The following is a 26,286-nucleotide window of genomic DNA, read 5'->3' on the forward strand; positions in this document are numbered from 1 at the left end:
CGCATAAACACAAACTCTGCCGTTTTCTACGGCTTTGCGCATATTATAGACGCCTCGAGGCTAACGTTTCAAGGATAGCCGAACCTTTGCTACGGTTAACAAAAAATAATGTTCCGTTTGTGTGGGAGCAGGACCAACAAGAGGCCTTCTGTGAACTCCAGGAACGTCTGCAAAAACCTCCTGTTCTAGGACACTTGACGAAGGCAGTGACACCGAGTTGCACACGGATGCCAGCAACATTGGCCATGGTGCCGTCCTCGAGAGTGGCAAGATGAAGCCGAGCGTGTCATTGCGTAGGCAAACGGCACTTTGTCTCCCGCTGAAAGGAACTATTTCACTACGCAGAAGGAATGCTTGGCTGTTGTGTGCGCAATTACTAAGTTCCGACCACATTTGTACAGCCAATCGCTTGGAGTTGTGACAGATCACCATTCATTGTGCTGGTTCGCCAATCTGAAGGATCCATCTGGCCGTCTTGCACGCTGTAGTCTTCGCTTGCAAGAATACGATATGATGATAGTATTGAAGTCCGGGCGTAAACACACCGACGCTGACTACCTGTCGCGTGCTCCACTACAACCGTTGCCATTCTACGTTGATGACGAGGACGCATTTCTTTCCATCATCACAGTATCAGACATCAACAAGCAACAGCGCGATGATTCAGAACTACGGCCTCTCATCGACTACCCGGAGAACCGTCTATCAGAGCCGCCTCGTACGTTCGTCCGCAAGTTATTATCGTTTTTCCTCCGCGATGGCGTCCTCTACAAATTGGGTTTTCACTCGACCGCAACTGCCTGCCTCCGTGTAGTGCCGTCCGCACTACGTGAAGACATCCTGCGGGCCTCTCACGACGAGCCATCCTCGGGCCACTTGGCATTCGCACGGACGTTTTCACACATACTCCAAAAGTACTTCTGGCCTAACTTTCGCCGTGACGTAAAGCAAAACGTGAAGACATGCCGCGACTGCTAGAGGCGCAAGGCACCACCTGTGCGTCCCGCTGGACTTCTCCATCCCGTTGATCCTCCGCGCATCCTTTTTCAGTAAGTTGCCATAGATTTTGCTTGGACCATTCCTTACGTAGAGGGCTGGTGACCGTTGGATTGCTGTTGCCACTGACTACCTTACACGTTGCATTGAAACCCGAGCTCTCCCACAAGGCACTGCTCATGATATTGCGACTTTTCTTTGTACATGGGATCATACTCCGCCACTGGTGCTCCAACGGTGGTTCTAACCGACCTGGGGCACAGTATTTACAGCGCAGCTCACTGAAGATATCATGCATTTCAGTGGTACAGTTCACTGCAAAGCCACTGCTTTCCATCCTCAGTGGAATGGGCTCACAGAAAAGCTAAACAAAACGATTACTGATGTGATTGCCGTGTATGTTGATGTGGATCACAAAAAAAAAAATTGCCGTGTATCCTGCGTGCTTCGCTGCAAATGTCATCGAAAGTTCTGCCGGCCGTACTACATGAGGGCTGGTCTGATCCGCGGCCACCCGTGATGCTGTTCTCGTACCATTTCCGTCCTGGCATGATACATGCAATGGAGGTTTGTTTCAACAGATTTCATTTCACCGCATTATCACTGCTGGCATGCCATGTGTTCGTACCTCCACGATATGTCAGCAATGTTTCGGTCGTGTGTTTGTATACTGTATAGCATGATAGTTTGCAAAGAATAACCATTTGTGAGACATGAATGTATTTTATTGCGTGGAAGGGTCAATGGCTGTGCGCATGTACTACTGGTGCCATTTATGTTTTGCCCTGCCTCAGACAGCGCTTCCTTTATGTTGAATCAGCCGCATCTGGCTGGCATTGATAAAATTGAGGAGGCGCTGCGTGAGACATGGACGCCATCTGGCAATACATCGGGAAACATGAGCTTGTGCAGAGGGTTTCTTTCCTCCATGGCAGAGGGCGCTCGTCGGCGCGCAGTCGGGGAACGTCGTTCGTCGGCTCGCATAGCATGGCATTTCAGCGCAGCTTAAGAAACTAGGGTCTTTAGAGTTACGTATCTATGTATTTTCTATTAAAGGAACACACCTCCTAATACTTACCTAGTGATGTTGCGCCTCAGATATGCGTAATATTTACTTTGTGATCGATAACGTTCACAAGTATGAACAGCCGTACCAGTTTAAGTAGTGTGGGCGGTAAGCAAGTGGTCCAACTTTGGCCGGGTGGCTGAATCGGGTGACAGACAGACAGACCAAATTTTCAGCGTTTAAGTTCCCCAAGAAAGACTATCGTCTTTAAAACTGGGACGACGTTCTCCCGTATGTTACGTTTGCATATAATACTGCCGTTCAAGAAACTACTGGCTTCACCCCTTTTCGCTGGGTGCATGGCAGGGAAGCTGTAACAACGTTGGACGCGATGCTTTTACCCACCCACTGTTCTATTGTTGTCACTGATGCTGCTGAATTCGCTCGATGCGCCGAAGAGGCGCGCCAGCTCGCACGAATGCGTATCCGCTACCAAACACAACGACGCCGACCGATACAATCTTCGTCACCGAGACGTCACTTATCAAACCGGTGACAAAGTATCGGTGTGGACACCAATCCGCCAGCGTTGTCGGTCGGAGAAACGTTTGCGCCGCTACTTTGGACCTTATAGGATCGTTCAACGACTCGGCGACGCCACATACGAAGTGATTCCTGAAGGAGAAGGCACCACTCGCCGTCTCCGACGCCCACGCCTGTCCGATGTCGTTCATGTCTCTAGGTTGAAGCTTTACTACTCCCGCTGAGTGCAATGCTCTACACCTCTCTCACCATCTACTTCTTCCTTAACAGTATCACTGTGGCAATTTCCAGTACATACATGTTCCGCATCGAGACGATGCTTCTATAAGGAGGGGGGTAATGCCACGACCTTGAAACCACTGACAGCCACTCGCTGCAATTCGGTTCAACATGGTAGGCATGTTGAGTGGCTCCCCGAGGAAGACAACGACGAAGGTGCCAGGACAACAAACGAAACTAAGAAGGTGCCATTCCTTCAACAAACGAAACGAAATGTTGAAGTCGCGGGTCTGACGAAATCTAATCTGATCGGGAAGAGCCATGCCGAAAGCAGGAAACAATCGCCGACCAAGGTGAACATTTTTTAACAGTGGTGCTGTTTATGGCTAGGCTTCCGCTAATTTTTTTCTGTGCATGTGCAAAAATGTGATCCGATCCTGGTGATAGAGCAAAAATGGTCCAAGCCCAATAGGCACTGCCTGCCACCCCCAAGTGAGGACTGCCATGTGACGCGTTCATTGGGAGATGCAATGGCTACGGTCCGCTACGCTACGATCCGCTATGGTCGGATCAGACTATACGCGGCCTTCCCGTTCTGTCTCAGCCTCTGTGTCGTGTGGTAAACAGCTTCACTGGTCATACACCTTCACTGAGTGGAATAGCAATGATTTGTTCCTAACTGACCCCCACACGGGAGCCTTGTTCACAAACATGAAGTCAAGGGTCTGACGAAATCCCCTCTGATCGGGAAGAATCGTGGCAAAAACGGGTAACAGATGCCGACCGAGGCAAAAATTTTTTCCCCCAACTTTCATTTAGGCCCCCTCACGGGAGCCTTGTTCAGGATTGTGAACAAGGCTTAAAGGAAAAAAAATCAGGCAAAAAATAATAAAAATAAAATGAAATGAATGCTCCCGTACGTGCGGGGGTCGAAACGTCGGTTAGGTGAAAAATATTCACACTCGTCGGCGTCTATTTCCTGTTTTTGCCATGAAAAAAAATTTCTGGACGCTTGTGACTTCTGAGACTCTCTTTGTCGGTGCTTTTTCGACGTCGAGAGCCCTTGCAGCAGCCCGTCACAGCGCCCCGACTTTAGTATGCCTCTCGTTCTCTCCCTTTTTCCTTGCCCCTATCCAAGACCATGAAAAGCAAGCAGATAACAAATGTCGGTGTAGGCCTGTTCCTAGTAAAGCATGATTTAAATCATTACTCTATCACTCGTGAAGCTTGAAATCTGCGCTTTATTCTGGTTCGGCCCAAACCGCCTTGGCCACACGGAATGACCGTAGTGGAAATTGGTTGTGAAAGTGGCTGTGAAATTGGCCATGTTTCGTTTAAAATGATGGCGCACCGTCCAGTATATATATATATATATATATATATATATATATATATATATATATAGTTGAAAAAATAGAAGCATGTAGGAAAAACATAAGACTTTATTGACGTTTCGGCCGGGGTCCGGCCTTCATCAAGAGTGCTTGTACAAGCATACGGAGCTCAATTTATACCTTTTTGCCCTAAGGGTGAAAAGAGACAAGAAAAAATACAAAGTGAAAAAGAAGAAAATACAAAGTAAAAAAGAATTCAACGAACACGTAAATGGAAAGTTGCGCGTGCACAGAGCGGAATTATTACAAAAAGTGAATACTACAAGGCTGTGAAAACAAGCTCGTAAATCGTGAGTAGCCCATGACCACAGGCATGCACAGACTTCGTGTCGTCATGGATGTCAACATGTACAATGACTTATGTCAAAGTCACCAAAATGATGGGCATGTACAGTGGTGTTATACAGGGGTACAAAGTTGGGCGTGCATGGAGTGGGATTATTGAAAACGTATTAACAAAAAGTATGCGGGGGTCACTGATAGGATTTAGTGGCGTCGTGAGTGTCGACACATCAAATGACTCATGTCGAGGTACATCAAAACGACAGGCATGTACAGTGGTGCTATACAGGGGTACAAAGTTGGGCGTGCATAGAGTGGGATTATTGAAAACGTATTAACAAAAAGCATGCGGGCGTCACTGACAGGATTTAGTGGCGTCGTGAGTGTCGACACATCTAATGGACCATTTCAAGGTACATCAAAAACGACGGGCATGTACAGTGGTGCTATACAGGGGTACAACGTTGCGCGTGCATGGAGTGGGATTATTGAAAATATATTTACAAAAAGCATGCTGGCGTCACTGAAAAGATTTAGTGGCATAGTGAGTGTCAACACGTCTAATGGCTAATGTCAAGGTACATCAAAAAACGACGGGCATATACAGTGGTGCTATAAAGGGGTACAAAGCTGCGCGTACATACAGTGGGATTGTGAAAACATATTAAGAAAAGGGATGCGAGCGGTCACTGCTGCCAGGAGAGTATTTGACCACAAAGACGGTCAATACATCCTCACCTGGCCTAAAGGAGGGTATATATATATATATATATATATATATAAAACCCTTGTGTATGATCCGGAGTTGAAGGAAAATGCGGGTTTGTAATTTTGCGCATCGCTTTAGTATGGTTGATACGTGTATATGGTATATCTGTATGTATGCGCCCATATAGTTGGTGACCATGTATTCTTTCTTTGGTACATTAGTATCACCTGTCTTTGGATGTTGGCATCACCTGTTGAGGTGATACCAATCTCCTATGTCCCTGTACAGAGGAAGATAATAAAGTTGCTTGGACATAAGGCAGAATTGCGGCAGGCAGCTAGGAAATGCAAGTTAACGCTGGAATATGTGCAAAGAACAGATACTGCTTTTTAAAGCGATGCACAAAAGGGGATATGTACAGTCGAACTTTCTTAGAATAGGCCCTCGTATACCAGCATAATATCCAAAGTACAGTTTCCCGCAAAAAAAAAAATTCAAGACCATTTGGCTGTTGCTATTTAGAGCAGGCACGTTTGTTCACTATATTTTTAGGCTTGGAGTGGCGCCTGAACCTGCAAAAAATATCGCCGAGAGCTAGTTGGGCTATACTAGTCAAGGTGCAACCAAATTCGGAAGGCCCACTAAGCTTCAAAAAAGTCACTGCCTCACCAGAACAGGAATTGGCCTCCCTGGGGCAGTATTTGGCCACTACCTCCCTCATGACACCTACAATTTACCCATGGACCTCAGTCCCCAGCGGCTGCGGAGCACCTGACCAAGGCGGCGGTCAAACCTGCGACGCGGCTGAGGGTGCTAATAATCTCTGGGTCCGGACAGGCCGTGGCTGGAAACTGAACCTAGCAACGTTCAGAGTGAGGCTAGTTTAGCAGGGCTATTTGAAGATTTACCAGGTATTGCCTGGGATATTATTGGCCTTAGTGAGGATTCGAAGAACTGGTGAGGCTTATGCAGTACTGACTAACGCCCAAGTCCTCTGCTACAGAGGTCTTCCAGATAAGATAATTCGGAGTAGGATTTCTACTGCATAAGGAAATAGCGGGCAATATTGATGAATTCTACAGCATTATTGAGAGGGTTGCAGTCGTCGCAATAAAGCTTAATAGTAGGTATAGAATGAAGGTAGTACAAGCCTACGCCCCAACCTCCAGCCGCGATGATGAAGAAATCGGAAGTTTTATGAAAATGTTGAATTAACAATGAGGAAGGTGCAAACTCAGTATACTGTAGTATTGGGCGACTTCAATGCAAAAGTGGGGAAAAGGCAGGCTGGTGAGCAAGCAATTGGCAACTATGGCATCGATTCTAGGAACACTAGAGGAGAGATGTTGGTAGGATTCACGGAAAGGAATAGGCTCCGAATAATGAATACCTTCAGGAAGCGCAGCAACAGGAAGTGGACCTGGAAAAGCCCTTATGGAGAGACAAGGAATGAAATAGATTTCATACTCTCTACCAATCCCAGCATAGTTCAGGATGTCGAAGTCTTAGGTAGCATAAAGTGCAGTGACCATAGGTTAGCGAGGTCTGGAATTTCTCATAATTTGAAGAGAGAAAGATTAATATTACTCAAGAAGAAGCAGGCCAACCTAGACGCAGTAAGGGTAAAGCAGACCAATGCAGGCTGGTGCTCGCAAACAAATATGCAGCTTTAGAACAGGAAGATGAAGACAACATAGAGGTAATGAATAAAACCGCAACTAGGTTGATCTCGGAAGCAGCAATTGAAGTGGGAAGTAAGGCACAAAGGCAACTAGTAAGTAAGCTCTCCCATGTAACAAAGACACAATAAAGAAACGGCAAACATTAAGTGTTAAACTCAAGAGATCAGATAGAATTCGCTGAACTGTCGAAACTTATCAGCAAGAAAGTAAGGGATATCCGAAATTATAACATGGAAAAGATTGAGGAAGCAGTAAAATATGGATGCAGCATGAAATCAGAGAGAAGAAAACATGGCATGGGACAAGGCAAAATGCATGCACTGAAGGATAAGCAGAGTAATATCATCAGCAATTTAGATAGCATAGTAAAAGCAGCGGAAGAATTCTATACTGACGTATATAGTTCGCAGAGCAGCCAAGCTACTTTCATTCGAAGTAGTGATGAACAGTGTAACAACCGATGTGGACGCAGTAGCAGCTTTTGCAAGATTGCTTTATTGCACAGAAAACAAGGGTTTATGAAGGTACGGTGCATCGCTTATCAGCACACGTGCGATGGGTTCAACACGGCAGACATGCGCACAAGATAGCGAATTCAGTCACGTCACTGTTATCACATCCCTTCCCACCTAGTAGTCAATGCCATAACGAAGCACTGGTCGACGTACACGAGTAGACCTACGGCATGCTTGCGGAACTTCTGGCATAGGCGATCTCTGAACTGCAGTTTGTGTCGCTGGAAGGATAGGCGATCTCTGCACTGCAGTTTGTGTCGCTGGAAGCTTGAAGCTGGGGTTAGCGTGATAACCTATCGGTACAGCATCCCATGCTCTCCGCACGTGGTTGCGATGACGTCGGTGTACTGAACCATCTGAAGTCTGTACTTTGTACATGACGTGGCCCAAGCGACGCAGTATCCGTGCGGCCAGCCACTTCGGACCACGAGAGAAGTTCCGCACATACACGGGGTCACCGTGTAGTAACTCCCTCGAGGATGGCGGTTTGGTGCATCCAGGACTTTTCACGTCAGGGTGCAGTCTCGACAAGACAGAGCGGAAGCTCCTGCCCAGCATGAGTTCTGCTGGCGTCCTCCCGGTTTCGGAGTGAGGCGTGGAGTGCTGCTTGAATAAAAAACGAGAAACTTTACACGCCACTGTGCCCTGGCTCTGCTTTCGGAGCGCACACTTTAGCTCGCGTACCATGCGCTCAGCCCTTCCGTTGCTTGCGGGATGGTATGGCGCTGTGTACATGTAGCGCACGCCATTTTTGTTCAAGAAAGATTGCATTTCGTTGCTCGAGAAGGCTGTGCCGTTATCAGAAACAACCAACTCCGGCAATCCATATGAAGCAAACATTCTTCGCAGTTTTTCGATCACAGCTGACGAGTGAAGTGATGGCATTATCTCGATCTCGGCCCAGTTTGATAGCGCGTCCACGACAACAAGAAAGAAAACGCCCTTAACCGGCCCTGCAAAATCTATGTGAATTCTGCTCCATGGGCTTTCGGGTTTCGTCCAGAAATGCACAGGCGTTTTAGGTTCGCTTTGCCTGTTCTCTTGACAGGGTTTGCAATGACGCACGAACTCTTTAATCTGGGCATCGATCTTCGGCCACTACACATATGACCTTGCCAGAGCTTTCATGGCCGTTATGCCAGGGTGATTTGCATGCAGTATGGCGAGGACATCTCGCAGTTCTTCTGGCAGTATGACCCTGTTACCCCACAGAAGGCAGTCACGATGAAGAGACAACTCTTCGCGCCTCACCTGATAGGCGGCATATCCTGGGGGCACACCTTGTTCTGGCCAGCTAGTTGTGACCCATTTCGTCACACGCGACAGGCAAGGATCAAATCAAATCAAAATCAAATCAAATCAAATTTATTTCACATCCAATACATGATGTAGGCGGCACAGACAAAAAGCCAAAATCAATTCGGCTTGACAGGGGTCTGCGCCCCTTTCAAAATTGCGTAAAAACAATAATAATTAGCAACAGCAATCAGACATTGTTAGGTAGCATTGTACAGTGGCAGGAAAGAAGTCTAAATATATACAATGAGAAACGTGTGGTTCAAGCAATGTAATACAGGGAAAATCATCGTTGTCGCAGAACTGTAAGGAATTAAGTAAGTAATCAGAAACCAAGTGAATTTAACAAGGACGGTAATGAGTGGGAGAGTAGCTGTGTTCCATAATTTGTGCGTGCGCGGGGTATGAACCAGGTCGCATTATGATGAGTGTTGTACTTTTTAATGTTCTTGCGTAGGCTAGATAGGTGCTCAATAAAGTGACTCCCTTGCTTTCTTTCTGTGAGGTACCGTTGCAAGAGCAGTTCATTCAATAGCAAGTTTACAGGACAAACTTGAAGTTTCTTAAAAAGGGGTTCAGTGTGTGCGTCATAAGCCGAGTTGCTAATAGCACGCACAGCTTTTTTCTGTAGTAGAGAAAGTTTAGTAATGTTTGACTGTGTTGTGTTTCCCCAGACAAGGTGACAGTATTTAAGGTGTGAAAAAAAAGAGAGAGTTATACACTAATAATTTGACGGAAGTGGGCAGAAAAGAGCGTACCTTTGCAAGGGCACCCACGACGCCTGCAAGTTTACCGCTGAGCGAATCGACATGTTTATTCCAGGTTAAATGTTCATCAAAAATGACGCCAAGGCATTTAACTGAGGAGGTTACATCTACAGTTGAGTTTCCAATAAATATACGGTCAGTAATATTAGCCCTAGAATTTTTAGGTTGAAACAGAATGGCTTTCGTTTTGTTTGTGTTAATGGTTAATGAGTTTACTTGACACCATGTATTAAGCTTATTTAATGCTGAATTTGCGCAAGTCACCAGTTCACTACAGCTAGCAGACCTAAATAATAAGGTGGTATCGTCGGCATAAATAATATATTTAGCCGCAGAAGTAATGTTTGTTATGTCGTTTATATAAACATTAAATAATAGCGGCCCAAGAATGCTCCCCTGAGGCACCCCACTTGTTACTAATTTAAGATCTGATGTATGATTTCCTATTACAACCACTTGACATCGGTGCTCCAGATAGCTCTTTATTACACTTAAAATACGCCTCTAAAGCCATAGGTTTCAAGTTTTCCTATTAGTGTTTCATGGTTAATACGATCGAAGGCCTTGGAAAAGTCTATGAACACCCCTAGTGTTAATAACTTTTGTTCAAATGCGTTAAGTATAAATTCTTTTTGGGTTAAGAGTGCCTGTTCCGTTGAACGTCCTTTCGTGAAGCCAAATTGATCGTCGGTAAGGATGTGGTGTTTTTCACAAAACGAAAGCATTCTAACGGTTAATCAATTTTTCAATACATTTAGAAAAGACCGGTAGGATTGATATAGGTCTGTAATTGGATAATAGGTTCTTATCACCGCCTTTAAAAATAACAGTAACTTTCGCTACTTGCAGTGCTTTTGGAAATGTACCATTTAAAAATGCGAGGTTAAAGACATGCTCTAATACCGGGGAGATAATATCTATGACATATTTAACAGGGCGAACTTGCAAGCCATCAACATCAGTGCTTCTACTGTTCCGAAAAGTTAAGAATACATTATATATCTCCTGAGCACTGGTAGGTGTTAAAAATGCACTGACAGGATTATTAGATCTAAGATGGTCTAAGCTAGCAGGATGATGAGGGCTGTTTATAAGAGAAGTGAAGTAATCATTAAACGAATTTGCTAATGAAGAACCTGACATTGGTGTGCCATTTAGATTTATTTCATAAGACTGTGGCGCATTCCGGTTTACTCTCCCTAGCACGCCATTTAGCCTTTTCCAGGCGAGGTCGTTACGTTTCATTATCTGTGGATTAAATACATTGTGCATATAATTCTTTTTAGCCTCTCTGAGCGTATGCGTCAATTTGTTTCTGAAAGATTTAAAATTCTTGAAGTCATTTGCGTCTCTCGTTTGCAAAAATTTTTATACAGTCTATCTTTTTGTTTATTTGGGATAGAAGGCTCTTTGTAATCCAAGGTTTTCGTACTTTTCTGTTGCGTGTTATCGTTTATTTGGAAAATGTTTGATGTAAGTGCATTTAAACAGATGTAAAAAGGAGTTATAGGCTAAACCAGGATCAATCTCATTGTATATTTCCGACCAGTCTATGTTCAGTACATCGCTTCGGAATTGTTCTAGTGAAATCGGATTGATATCTTGAAATGAGATTGGTTCTTCTTTATCGGATAAGCGACATGGTTTATGCAGGTCAGAGATAAGAAAGATTGGGAGGTGATCACTGATGTGTACGCCAATTACGCCCGAAAGCAAACTGGATGTGGGGTTGTTTGTGATGAAGAGGTCGAGTAACGTTGCAGTGTTGTTTTGGACACGAGTGGGCTCATTAATAGTGTTAGTGCAAGCATTTGACTCGAGCACCATTAGGAAATCACGCTGTGTCGGTGATGCCTGTAGTAAGTTTATGTTCATATCACCACCTATAACCAGCTTTGATCCAGTTTCGTTTGCCCAGCTAATAAATTTATCCAGGAATGCAAGGAATGCCGCTGTATTACCATTTGGGGGACGATATAAAACAGAGAAAACATTGTCACCGTTTGATACCGTTAGGATTTCAAAATCATCAGTCATTTCAGAGTAGTCAGCAACGATATTCAGTTTCAACGAATTCTTGGCCATGAGTAATACACCGCCCCCTTTTTTCACTGCTCGGTTTAAGAAATGTGTGGTGTAACCAGCAACCTTAAGTACTTCGTAATCATTTTGGTACCAGGTTTCAGAAATAACCACATCATATGTGAAGCTAAAACGTGAAAATAAATCATGCAAGTCGTCTTCTTTGTTCCGCGCAGACTGCGCGTTTAGATGAATAAAAGTTAAGCTAGACTTGATTGTTTTGTGTAACGTGCATACATCTATCGGAGTTAGGAATTTCCCCGCCATATCTGCCGATTTCAACTTGGATGCGCGAAACAGAGCCGCAACAAAGTGTTTATGCTATTTTGTCAATGTCACTGACGCAAGCGATGCGCAGTACTCGCGATGTGTCAGTTTTCCGCGCAAAGATTTTTCCGTCTTTGGTCCAGGCGTATTTCCATTTTACCTCTTTCTTACGTGCAACAGTTTGGCCTAGAAGCTTCTTGAGCGTCGGGCATAGGTGCTCATTTATAAATACCATATTATGGCCCGGTAGCAGAAGATGAGATGTGTCCAGTCGTTTCTTGCGGGCTTATCAAACACTGCGTTTCGCTTTGCGCGATTTCTGAACTGCACTACAATATTTGGGCATCCTTCGTTTTTTCCAGTGACACGATGGCACACATCTATATCAGATGGTGTCATCGGCTCTTCTATCACGTCCCCGATTTTGCTCAGTAGGCCCAAAAGGTTCTCGTTTTCTACGACTGGTATGCCTTTCACCTCTAAGTTTTTGTTTCTGGAGTATTGTTCGATTTCAGTCAACCTTTGTTCAGAGTCGCACACGAGCTCTTTTAGTGACCTGCATTCGGCAAGCAGTGTCGCATTTTCTTTTTTCAGTGCAACGTTGTCCTTTTCAATTTTAGAGCAGCGTGCGATTACTGCCTCAAATTGTGTGTTGAACATATCCATCGATGATTTGATTTCTTTGAACTCTTTACGCAGTTCCTTTTCCATTGCACCGCGCAAATCACGCATTTCTTGTCTGAACTCTTTCACAAGTTTTGCAATTTCGGATGGCATTTTGCTAGATTACAGGCACACTTTCAATCCAGCACGCTTTCAGTTTGGCAGCAGCAGCGAAAAAAAGGAAAAAATGCAAAAAAAATGCAACCGCACTAACCTGTGTGGAAATCACAGCGTGAGTGCGTGCACGGGCTGCCGCTGCTGCTGCCAAAGTGAAGGCCAGGCGGAACGCAGGTCGGCTCTTGTAGTCCTCCCGCCTCTTCAGAAGTGAAGCACGTGGTCCCAGATTGTGACGTCACCTCAGGAAGCCACGAGCCTATCCGCTGAACGCAAAGTCATCCATCGACCTGATAGCGCCGGGCCGTAGACCAAGGTGATGCAAAAGCGAAGCTTCGTCCAACCTGTGTGGAAATCACAGCGTGAGTGCGTGCACGGGCTGCCGCTGCTGCTGCCAAAGTGAAGGCCAGGCGGAACGCAGGTCGGCTTTTGTAGTCCTCCCGCCTCTTCAGAAGTGAAGCACGTGGTCCCAGATTGTGACGTCACCTCAGGAAGCCACGAGCCTATCCGCTGAACGCAAAGTCATCCATCGACCTGATAGCGCCGGGCCGTAGACCAAGGTGATGCAAAAGCGAAGCTTCGTTCAACCTGTGTGGAAATCACAGCGTGAGTGCGTGCACGGGCTGCCGCTGCTGCTGCCAAAGTCCTTGCCATCAGCCATCACGCAGAGTGGCTGATGCGACGTCTGCTGCGCTCACAGGAGGGTACTCCACTGCTTCCAACAAAAGGACGTCGCCAGGAGGCTCGATGTTCCTCCGGTCACCGGGTATCGGTAGCCTGCTTAGACAGTCAGCGTTTGCGTGATCTTGCGTTCTTCTATACTCGAGTTTGTATTCATAAGCAGATAACAACAAAGACCACCGCAACATGCGCGGTGACAAAACAACGGGAATCTGCTTGTCTCGTTGAAAGATACCGAGTGGTGGCTTATGATCTGTCAAGATGCGAAATACTCGCCCACAAAGATACTCGTGAAGTTGACGGACGCCATAGACAATAGCTAGAGCCTCGCGGTCAATCTGGGCGTAGTTACGTTCCGCCTTAGTGAGAGTTCTTGACGCATAAGCTACAGGTTGCTCACGACCTTGAGCATCGCTGTGAGCTAATACAGCTCCCACACCCACAGGTGATGCGTCACAAGACAGAATTGAGGGTGCATCAGGATTGAAATGCACTAAAAGTGACTCGGACGTCAGCAATGTCTTTAGTCTTTCGAAAGCAAGTTGCTGCTCTTCACCCCACTTCCACGTACTGTCGCTGTCTAGTAGGCGGTAGAGCACTTCGGCAACTTCGGACCGACCCTTTAGGAAGCGATTGTAGAAATTCACCAGACCTAGAAAAGCTTGGAGCTCCTTCTTGTTCTTTGGTGCAGGTGCTTTGTGAATTGCCTCAATTTTAGCCGGGTAGATGCCATTTGCGTCTATCCGGTGTCCCAAGTACTCCAGGCTGTCTTTGAAGAACCGACACTTGGCGCCTTGTACACGCAGTCCCGCTTTTGACAGTTGGTTGAAAACTTCCATGAGGACTTCGTGGTGTTCCTCTGCCGTTTCGCTGGCCACAAGGATGTCGTCGAGGTATGCCGCCACCTGGCATAGACCTGCAAGCACTGTATCAATTGCTCTTGAAATAATCCGGGTGCCACCGACACACCAAATGGCAAACGTCGCACTTTGTACAGGCCCTTTACTGTATTTATCGTGAGCACTACTGCTGAAGTGTCATCAACTGCAAGTTGTTGGTAGGCTTGCGTCAAATCAATTTTAGAAAAAATACGGCCTTTCCCCAACTTTGCGAAAAGTTCCTTGCTAGTAGGTAAAGGATAAACGTTGTTCCTTACCGCTTGGTTGACGGTACTTCGATAGTCGCCGCATATTCTTAATGACCCACCCTTTTTACGGACGATGACCACAGGGGTGGCCCATTCGGAGTACTACGTCGGTTGCAGAACACCTTGACGTTCCAGTTTTTCCAGTTCTGTGATGACGTCATTCTTGAGTGCGAACGGAATGCTGCGGCATTTTAGAAACTTGGGCTGGGCATCCTGCTTCAGCTCGGTGTGTAGTGGTGGCAGCACGGCGCCTGGAAATGTTTCACCAAAAACATCCGAAAACTTTTTGATAAGGACTTCTGCATTTTGTTCGATGCTATGAAGCCCAGTGACATTAATGTTCAATACCTTGAACCAATCACGGCCCAAAAGGGTGCTACCTTCGTTTCTTACAACTAGTATCGGCAGCTTGAAGTCTTGTTCTTTGAATCTGACCGGAATTGTGGCTTTTCCAATGACGTCCAATCCTTCCTTGGTCCAAGTTACAAGCTTGGTGTCCGCTTCTTCAAACTTAATGTGCCTTGCCACTTTCAGTTTACTGAACGTATTTTGACTGATAATCGATCTAGCTGCTCCTGAGTCGACTTCCATGGGCACTATTTCACCGCCTAAGCTTACGGCCACCATAAACTTCGGGCAACCGCTAGTCACTTGGCTAATATTTAGCATCTCATCATACTCAGTTTGCACCGAGTTTGGCATATTTTCCAACTGGTGGTTAACCTGACCTCTTTGTTTCTTTCGGCACGCTTTGGCCAAGTGTCCCTTCACGGATCAGTTGAAGCAAACTACGGTTTTAAACTTGCAACGGTATGCGGCGTGGTTGCCCAAGCACCGGAAACACTGCCGTTTCACATGCTCGCTTGAAGTTTTTTTATCTTGCCCATTCTTATGCTGCTTCATTTGTTGCCTGTCCACTTTGGCTGTCAAATCTGGGACGTCCTGACGCAGGCCGCCCATAACCCTTTAATGTTTTGCAGCAGCCTCTGCCGTGACTGCTAGATCGTAGGCAGTCTTAAAAGTCAGGTTTTTCTCGGCCAACAAACGTTGCTGCACAATGCTGTCAGTAATTCCAAAAACCAATCGGTCCCTCAGCATTACGTCCCAGTGAACCACAAATATCCATTTTATGTACCACAAAAGACCAAATATCCAAGACATTTAACGACGCCCAGTTTACATCTATAGTATGTTCGACTAGTACGTGGCAGTCAAGGTTCATCCAGAGGACGTCTAATGTCCTTATGATTTGGACATCTCTTGCACATTCAAAGCTCTCGTGCATTGATCGTACATTGTGCGTTATGAGTCGATGCACGCACTATGCCGCAGAAATACAAGGAAATTGTCTCTAATGCCTAACAATGGGAAGCTAGGAGAGCAAAAGCATTAAATTAATTATTTGCAATTTAGCATGACCTTTGCACGCACTGCTGGAGATCTAGTAACGTTGCTGCCGGACACCGCGCGCAAACGCCAGTTCTCGGTGCATGATTTTAGAGAACTCCGATTGGAAGCGGCAAGGTAACAGCAGAAATTTGTCAACAGTTGGTACTGCAGTGAAAGCATGGATCGCCATTTTTTCGCTATGCTTTCGGTCTCGGTCACGTCATTTTCTTTCTCATACAAAGATGCTTTATTTTGCAGTTATACCTATTAGTACATTGTTGAAAATAAGTAACCTTTAACTTGCTGATGTATTACGACAGTTTATAAAGAAAAAAAAAGCTTGAACTCGCAATAGCTTTGACTTCGCATCGCCACTGATATCAATTCAGCAACACGCGCTTCGATGCAAGTGCGCAACAATGTTGCGGGCGCGAGCAGCGTGTGCTTTATTTGTGTCTTTTCGACTTTTGTGCGGTTGACCATGGCCCAAGTACGTATATACTAGGCAGAACTGTACAGTTGCGTGCTGAAATTTAGAGCTGTGCTTCTGACGGCTATTTGTGGTACGTTTGTTCGCCTTGCGGAGCGCTTACGGGAATGTTCTGGAGGCAATGTTTTGATGGTTAATTTTCGCACATGTTTGTATCGCTTGGTTTCCAGCGTTCCTCTTCAAGTGTCAGGGATATTTCTCATTTGCAATGCCTATCTCTAAGTCTCTGGCAGCATTATGTTATTGGCACTTTGTGATCTGAGAAGCTGCCTGACCAAGTTGCCTATCAAGATGAACATTCCATCTCTGGATTCTGCTTGCGTGGAATTTATTTTACCATATATTTTCAATGCAGCTAGAAAGTACTGGCTTTCTATCTTGAATCCGGTGGCCCCAGAAGCAGGTGCTGGCAAGCAGGCCATGCACTTTTGGTCAGTAATTAGTATGTGATACTACCTCTTACTAATCAGTTTTATTCTTTTTAATTATAATTGTGGCACTGTGCCTACCAGTCATTTTGTGCCTACTCGTTGCTTGTGTTTTAATAAAGTTTAATTTTCAAGAATCTGTTTTTGATTACGTTTTTTTCTTTATTTTTTTAGGTCCGCGTTTAACCTGTTTGTATACAGCGAGAACATGTAATGCATAATTTCATACATGTTCGTGGCTGGGGGCTGATCATTTTTGTAATAAAGCTTTATTGTATTTGTATAAATAAAAAAGTAACATTGGTATGACATTGTGAGTTTCACTGGTGGCTTTACCTAGTGCTTACTGAACTCACTATTTTTCATTTATCCATTGCAGGATTTGTAATGATGCATAATGATCAAAATGCGGATTTACGATTTCTTAGCACAGTTTTCGCATTTTGATGAGCGCTAGAACTATATATAAAGTTGACAGTCACTTTAGCGAACGCTGAGAGGATGAAGGCAGAAGCCTGCGCACTCACGAAGCATTAATTAAATTATTTGTCCTTCGCATGTGTGTTACTTCTATTGTTTTCTCCTACCAAGTTGTCGGCTCGAGTGCCTTAATTAACTTCGTCATAATTAACACCAATAGTTGTGGGCTCTACTCCCACCAAAGGTCGAGGGTTTGAGTGCCTTATTGTATCTTAATTAACTTTGTCTTAATTAACACCAAAAGTCGTGGGTTCGACTTCCACCAAAGTTCGAGAGTTCGAGGCCTTAATTAACTCTGCTGTAATTAACTTACCTTAAGTAACTTCGCTCTAATGAACACCCAAGGTAGTGGGTTCGACTCTACCTTCACCATGTCAATTGGATCCAACTTGGAGATAATTTGGAATGTGGCCGGTTCGCCCATATCTCTAAGTGGTTTCGACTCCCAACAAAGGCCGTGGGTTAGAGTGCCTCAATTAACTCTATCTTAATGAACTGTGCCTTAATTCGCTTCGACCTAATTAACACCAAAGGTCGAAGGTTCAATCCCCAATTGTGGTGCTGCAAAGCTGGATATCGGATTTTTCGACCATTGAGCCATCTAAGGATTTCACCTTAAGTGTTGCAGTTTATATTTCACGTTCACACGTTAACAAAAAAATTCAAGCAAAAGTCACCAGCTACACGCCGACAATGGGGGTGACTGTGCCATTAGTGTGCCTCAGCAGATGTACCATCGAGGACAAATTAAATGCGAACAGCGGAGTGTGTGGCTGAAGCATAACTAAAGGTATACTGTGCATGTCGTTGGCCAGTCGTGCACGTGCGTGGGGATGTAGTTCTCGAGGAAGAGTGCAGCGCTGCTCACCCTATTGCGATAAACGTCACCTGTATTTTGTCCGAAAGTTGTTTTCTCATCTCTCCTCGGGCAGTGCCATACCCACCTGGCAGTACAGTGTTATGGTGACTAGCACCATCGCTACATCTGTAGCGTGATATAGCTGGCATGCACCCAGCTTGCTAACGTGCATGCTTTGCTTTTGTTGCCACCATCAAAGCTGCCAGTGTCTAATCGTAATTTGAATAGCACGAAAAATGTATTGCATTGGATGCGCAACAACAGTGCTATAGCCACCTTAAAAGTAATCACAGATGGGAATGGCACTGCAATGGCGGGGTGAGAATACAAGCTTCCAACAAAATACAGGTGACATAATACGCACTAGGACAAGCAGCCCCGCACTCCGCATCGAAACCACATGCATGTGTACAATCATCGCTGGCCGACGCCACACACTGTGCTTTTAGTTATGTTTTGGCCACACACTCTGCTGTTCGCATTTCATTGTATTCAATAGTACATCTACTGTGGCACTCGCAGGTATACAGCTCATTATAGCGTCAACAGGAAAGATCCACTAGATGTTCTATGGACCTCCTGCATCCCCAAAAAGAACATCTATTAGAGGTTACTTATGTCCAGCTGCGACATCCTTTCAACGTTAGAGCAACGTGATCTGGATGGGACTTAGATTATCCATGGTACATATTTGTAACGTTGTTTGGAGAAATATAGATATCTATAGGATGTGTGCAATGTCTCAAACATGATGTTCTATGGACATCTATGGTACATTAATGGTTCACTGGGGTCAAGAGGAAGCTGGCTGTCGTTGAACCCGCAGTTATCGGCTAGCTTGCGTAAAGCTGTAACGTAGTCTGCGACAGATTCGCCGTCGTGCTGATCTCACTTCGAGAACACGTACCTTGAATACAGCTCAGATGGCTTCGGGTTGATGTGGTTCTTCACGGCTTTTACGATGGACTGGTAGTCAGCGTTCGGTGGTCAGGAGAGGCTTTACGAGGGTAGCTATCAGGGAGTAGGTATCCTCCCCACAGCAGCTCAGCAATACTGCCCTCTTGTCGGCGTCTTCCGTGACCTTGTTAGCAGCGCAGCATAGTTCTATACGCTCGACGTAATCCTCCCATGAAGAGTTACCATTTAGGTGAAATTCGCCGATACGAACACCGAAGGCCATCTTGCCGGCAACGCCCTCCCCGCACGGGCACAACCGTGCCTCGTCGCCACTGTAACAACCGATGTGGACGCAGTAGCAGCTTTTGCAAGATTGCTTTATTGCACAGAAAACAAGGGTTTATGAAGGTACGGTGCATCGCTTATCAGCACACGTGCGATGGGTTTCAACACGGCAGACATGCGCACAAGATAGCGAATTCAGTCACGTCACTGTTATCACAAACAGGATACAGAGGCTCCTCTATAACTATAGATGAAGTTAGAAGGGCCTTGAAAGACATGACCAGGAAAAAAGCTGCCGGAGAAGATGCAATAACAGTTGATTCATTCAAAGATGTAGGATATATCATGCTTGAAACGCTTGCGACCCTTTATACACAATGCCTCACGACTTCAAGTGTACCAGAAAGCTGGAAGAACGCCAACATTATAGTCATCCATAAGAAGGGCGACGTTAAAGAAGCGAAGAAATATATACACATTAGCTTGCTTTCAGTATTGTATCAAATATTCATCAAGATAAGATCGAACAGAATCAGGGCAACACGTCAGCCAACCAAGAGAACAGGCTGGCTTCAGGTAGGGGTATTCTACGATGGATCATGTCCATGTCATCAATCAGGTCATAGAGAAATCTGCAGAGTACAATCAAACTCTATATGGCTTTCATAGATTATGAAAACGCATTTGATTCGGTAGAGATACCTGCAGTCATGAGGTACTGCGAAATCAAGGAGTACAGCAGGCATACGTAAATATCTTGGCAAATATCTACAAGGATTGCACAGCAACCTTGGTTCTCCACAAAAAATGTAGACAGATATCTATCAAGAAAGTTGTCAGGCAAGGAGACACAATCTCTCCAATGCTATTCACTGCATGATTAGAAGAAGTATTCAAGCTCTTAGACTGGGAAGGCTTACGAGTGAGGATCAACGGCGAATATCTCAACAACCTTCGGTTTGCAGATGACATTGTCCTATTCAGCAACGATGGAGACGATTTACAGCAGACGATTGAGGACTTTAACCGATAAAGTGTAAGAGTGGGGTTGAAGATTAACATGCAGAAGACAAAGCTAATGTTAAATAGCTTGGCAAGAGAACAAGAACTCAGGATCGCAAGTCAGCCTCTAGTGTCTGTAAAGGAGTACGTTTATGTAGGTCATTTACTCTCAGCAGACCCTGATCATGAGAAAGAAATTGGGTTGGAGTGCATACGGCACGTATTGCCAAATCCTGATTGGAAGCTTACCACTGTCGTTGAAAAGAAAAGTGTACGAGCATTGCATTCTACCGGCACTAACATATGGGGATGAAACTTGGAGGTCAACAAAGAAGCTCGAAAGCAAGTTAAGGACCGCACAAAGAGCGATGGAACGAAAAATGTTCGGCCTATCGTTAAGAGACGGGAAGAGAGCAGTGCGGATCAGAGAACAAACGGGGATAACCGATATTCTAGTTCACATTAAATGAAAAAAAATGGAGCTGGGCAGGCCATGTAATGCGTAGGATGGATAACCGGTGGACCATTAGAGCTACAGAATGGATATCAAGAGAAGGGAAGCGCAGTCGAGAACGCCAGAAAACTAGGTGAAGTTAAGAAATTTGCAGACGGAAGCTGCAATCAGCTAGCGCAAGACAGAGGTAATTGGAGATCACAGAGACAGGCCGTCGTCCTGCAGTGGACATAAATATAGGCTGATAATGATGATGATTCTTTCTTTGGAAGCCTTGTTAACGCGTTTGTTTGACGTTTTCATTCATTCCTTGTCCAATATGTGCCTTCTCACTAATAAATCTCCGCAGATTCTATCAGGCTGCAGCCTTCATTTCTCTGCACTGCGCATCGTCAGTGATCGTTGAAAAAGCTTAGCAGGGGTGTGCGCGACAAGTTTGATTTCGTTAAAATGCGATTTACTGAAAGAGTAGGCGTGTATTTGAAGAACTCAGCAGACCCTGTGAACATCGCAGCTGCATGCTCAGTTCTCGCCTCCTCAAAATCCGAATGAGTTGACAGTTAACATTTGAAGAACGTCTGAAATTTCTTAGATATATTGTATGAAAATTAACCCACAATCCGCGGAATGTCCAAACAGTGCCAGACGCCAGAATAAACAGCACAGGAAATAAAGCAGGCTTTTTTGTTTTTATGAATAAAGTATTCTTTTATAAAAAGCAGTATATATATATATATATATATATATATATATATATATATTGTAAAGGAGAGACACAGAGACAGCACCCGTTCCGGGACCGGCTGTTCTACATTCTGCGTCGTCCTCCTTTTCCCCTCGTTCGCCCCCAGCGCCCCGTGTCCTAACGCCCGAGCTCCAGTGCATCTCTTCATCTTCATTACACTCGGCCACGCTGCTGAAGAGAGCTGTGGCAGTTGTGAGGGCGCACTGATGCTGGAAAGCCATTGCATAGTCGTCGTCGGAAGTAGTCGTCAAGACCGTCCAGCGCAACCAGCTCCTCGGGGGGTCGGCACTGACTGTTGTGTTCTGGTCGCACGTCTCGTCGACGACCACCCTGTCGCAGTTGGGCACGTAGGGCAGGAGGCCCTGCACGATGAGCAGCCGCTCTGCCCAGCCGTCGCGTGCGCCCTCGCAATGCTGCCGCAAACTGATCGAGGCTCGCCGTTGCGCTCGAATTCGCCGCGGCGTGGCCGCGGCCGAAGAAATACCGCGACCAATGTGCGACTGGTCTTCCGCGCGTCTCGTCCGCTGTCTCGCGCGGCTTGAGCATCTATCGCGTGCGGGCAGGTCTTTGATGATAATGCCCCCCAACGAAGCCTCCCTCAGTGCGGTGTGAACGGCCACAAACTCGGCCAACGGCTGCGTAGACATGCAACTATGTGGCTCCGATGAGCCGGGAAGTACCTCCCTGCCACGATCCGCGGCCAGGTCGGGCACTCGGAGTGGTAACGTCGGTGCCTCCATGCGCCCCGGCATTGATGTGGTTGAGAGCCGTTTCACTGACCATTTCACTGACAGTGATGGTACGGTGTCGGAAGCCGTCGCAGAGTCCAGGACCCGTGGTGGTACAAATGGCCCTCGTTCTGGGGCTACAGCGGGGCAGGTGGCGAGGCAATATAGAGCCAGCGCTGTGAACAGACGACGCTGTTGTGGAAGTGAGGGAAGATCTTGGAGAGTTATCCACACCGGGGATGACGTCCTGCGAGGGTCCAGCGATTCGCAAAAGGTCTTCTATCGTTGGTCCTGAAGGTTGTTCTTCCGACACTGAACTATCTTCTGAATGCGTCGGGCTTCCCTCAGGTCATAAATGGGCTAAGTACGCCTATATATTCTCTCGGCCGGCCGGTGGATCGCCCGAAATCATTCCAATTTATGGTCGAAACTTGTGCGTCTTGCAGATCTTGTATACGCCCGCGTGGAAGCCTGCAGAGTTTGTGTGATCATGTCTTCAAAGGGCTCGCGATGTTCATGTCTGCACTTGTGCTCGATCGAAATTGCGGTATGCTTGCCAGTCTATCTGTCTTAAGAGCTCAGGGGATATAAAGTTGTCAAGGCCTCTCGTAGTTACGTACACAGGAAAATGGTCGCTGCCGTGAGTTTCAATGTCTGTGAACCATTGAACCTTTGAACTTAACATATATGCGACACTAATGTGAAGTCCAAACAGCTGCTTAAGTCACTCCTCGGAGATACGTCGGGCTGCCATCCCTAAAAACTCTCAGTACATGCTCGGTAGTCCATGCTCGGCCAGATGCTTGAGCGGACGCAGGAATTATGTGTTTGAAATCAACGTTTGCAGTGTGACATGCTAGTATGCCGGGCTGCTGTGCCTTGGGTTGCCGCAACCGCGCGGGGGACGGAAAAAAGTTATTTTCCATTCGTCGCGGTAACAACAATATCAGCAGAAGGAGGAGGAGGAAGAAACAACTTTATTAAAAATTTTTTTTTCAGGGCGTTGTAGGTGGCCGCTTGTCTGCGACGACCTCTTCCGCCCAGGCAACGATTCCTTTTTGTAGCTTTTCTTCAGGAGACCGTATTAGGGTCTCCCATGTCGTCTCAGAGGGAGCTGGCAGAAGCTCTCTGGGTGGGGGAAGACCCTCGCATTCCCAGAGGATGTGTCTTTGGCTTGCTATGGCATTTTTGTCGCAGTTTTGGCATATTGGGTCAACCTCCCCATCTGTGAAGATCGCTAAGCGATGAGGAGGGATAAGGCTGTTAGTTTGAATTCGGCGGAGGATAGTGGCCTGCGCTCTCGTAAGGTTGCTGTGTGGTATTGGGTACATTCTCCTGTTCTTTTTATATAGGTTGATAAGTTCGTTGTAGGAAGTCACTACCTCTCCCATCAGGGGGTCCGGTTCCAAAGAGAGCGCGACCCGGTTTGTTAACCCTCGGGTCACTTTATGCGCTTCCTCGTTACCGGGATTTCCCGAGTGAGCCGGGACCACGGAGAAAGAATACAGGAGGCGCAATTCGGCTCCTTCCCGCGTCGTCATAATGTCACACAGGAGCACAGGACTACCATTCTGCATCAAGAAACGTTACCGGGAGGAGAGGTACGTGATAGATAATACTAGATGAAAATGTTTCTTTCTCTCGATGGAATACAGAAAGAATCACGAGAACAAATTGAGGCAACAAAAGCGCAGTTGCCGCTGGATGAAGTAGATAGAAAATGGGAAACATAATGCGGAGATATAATCTATGGTTCTAGTACTGGTTTAAGCAAACATTAAAGGTGAAAGTGAACGTTGGTTTCCAGATATGCGTGAGAAAAATAAGGTCGCACATAGAATATTTTGGAACCACGTGAACTGATTAGGCAGGAACAACATATCCTAGTCGAACATGTAGCACAGAATGCCAATGCTCTATTCATTAGGTCACATTCGCAAGCATGCCTCTCTTTGAAAGCAAGTCGCGCTTTGATATGTTTGGTGCGTGCCTCACGAGCCAGTTTCTCACATTATTCCCTCGTGACAAACACCATTTGGGATGCTGTGTTATACTGTTGGCCTCTGGCATTGGATCTCATTTTTATAGCGATGCTGTATACGGCTAGTACTCAGCGGATCCAGGTCGGTAAACCCCAAATCCCGAAGATTGTGCTGTACCTGGCCGACGCGCGGCGGCGGTGAAGCAGGCTTCAAGCACTCAGCCAACATTCAAGAATAAGTTTAATATATTGCGTCCAAATACAACCCGTATCAGATATTATGCTGATAAGGACAGATGCCACATTTTGTCCTGCGTCGACCATGTCTACGTTCGCACCATGCACGTATACGCCGTCCCGCGTACTCAAACTAGTGCCTACCAATCTGTAGTCTGTCTCCTGACGTCATGCTCTACGTAGGCTCCTTTCCTCACATCTGCTGTGACTGTTAAATGGCTAACCCGCATGTTGTAGGGTCTGAAGAAGTACAGCGTACCTACCAAAAACGAAGGCGTGAACCGAAACGGGAATGGGCGCGGCGGCAGCGGAAGGATACCAGCGACGACGAGCGGCCCGCGAACGCCAAGCGTAAGCGTGCAGCCCGCCAAGACCGCGAGGCCGAAAGAAATGCGAACTGTTCATGTGGCGGCGATCTGCAAACTTGGAACGTTTCACCCAGCAACGGTCAATCACGACATACACAGCTTAGCTGGTCATCCACCTTCACAGGGTGGAATGGGATGTAATAACTTTATTGAGTTGTCCTGCAGTTTTGACGACCCGGGCTCAGGTCTCCCAAGACGGGACGTCGAGATCTTGTGTCAGCGCCGCCTCGCGGGCATGCTGGACAGTCCAGAGTTGGTCGCCGAAGTCGGAGCTGCACAGAGCGGCGGCTAACCCCTGCGTCAGCGAAGCGCGCGTCAGTTTTCCTTCCGTACCACTGGAGGAGGGTTTTGCCTCTTGCTAGTCTGCGACCTTTGTTGAAGTCAGGGTGGACGTTCCGGGAGATGGCTGCAACGTGTATGGTTTCTCGGATTTCCGTGGGTATTTGCGCTATGTGTCCATGTTTGTGGTACGTGATGCCCTGTCGATGGAGGATGTATCGGCCCGTGTCAGTCTCTGTGAGTCTTTCGAGCTGAGATATGCGTTGTGCCTCGGCGATCTCCTCGAGCGTGTTGTGCAGTCCTAGCTCGAGGAGGAGCTCCGTACTGGCGGAGTCTGGGACGCTGAGGGCAAGCTTAAACGTTCTTCGGATGAGCACTGTAACTTGTTTCTTTCGCTAGTTGACCAGTTGTGAAAAGCCGCCACGTAGGCAATATGGCTGATGGCGAAAGTGGAATGATCGCGAAAGAGTGGAGGAGTAGGAGGAGGAACAAACTTTTATTTAAACCAGCAGTTTAGTTGGCTGGGCCTAGGCCTCCCACGTGGGGACATCGAGGTCTGTGGAATGGCACAAAAATTTTTTTTACCTATACAGTGTGGGAGTTACACCTATCATGATATCACATAAAAATGGCGAGCATGCTAGGGGTAATCTGCCGGCGCCTTTTCAATTCTGTGAGTCCATTAGGGTATAAATGAAGGTTGCCAAACTACCGTTTACGACATGTTTGGAGGCGTTGTAGCAAACGCTCACGATAATTTTCAACTTCCATAGAAGAACAAATATTGGCAGCGATTTCGTATCAGAAATGAATGAGGGGGGCGATTGTATTGAGGTATGTGGACAGAATGTTTGAACGGCGTAGGTTATGTCCTCTGAAATTCTGACTGCGTAGTGGTTTCCATTAGCCGCATAGACAGTTTTCCCGCCGTTGTCAGTGTACTTAATACGAGACCTTGTTTAAATTTTGTTCGAATAGGAAGTATGATGCCGGTATTATAAGGTACAAGTTTAAACTGTGTAAGTCAAATACAGTCATTGAAGAAATATACTTACATAAAGGTTCCGGCACTTTCAAAGCATATTTTCGAAACATTCGTGGTGTTAATCAAATGGTGGCATTTAGCAATATGGGACATATTGCCTTATCAGTGGGCAGACATGAGGCAACGTACGGGTCGCCAAACATTTGTTAAGCAACATTGAAAAGGTGATGAAGCCGTTATCCGCAATGGTTCATACCAGTACAAAAGTAATGTGCATGACACCAAGTTCGCATTTGGTGCAAGCGGGGAGATTTTA

At 46.2% G+C, this 26,286-nt stretch overlaps 1 non-coding gene across 1 annotated transcript; it reads right to left on the bottom strand.

Annotated features, from left to right (window-relative positions):
• Positions 1–24,244: 24,244 nt before the first annotated feature.
• LOC119465386 (U2 spliceosomal RNA) lies at positions 24,245–24,427 on the bottom strand. The gene has a single exon (XR_005194840.1). It is a non-coding gene; the product is annotated as a U2 spliceosomal RNA (small nuclear RNA).
• Positions 24,428–26,286: the final 1,859 nt, after the last annotated feature.

This window comes from Dermacentor silvarum, chromosome 9 (assembly GCF_013339745.2).
Source record: "Dermacentor silvarum isolate Dsil-2018 chromosome 9, BIME_Dsil_1.4, whole genome shotgun sequence".
In the NCBI taxonomy this organism is placed as follows: domain Eukaryota; kingdom Metazoa; phylum Arthropoda; class Arachnida; order Ixodida; family Ixodidae; genus Dermacentor; species Dermacentor silvarum.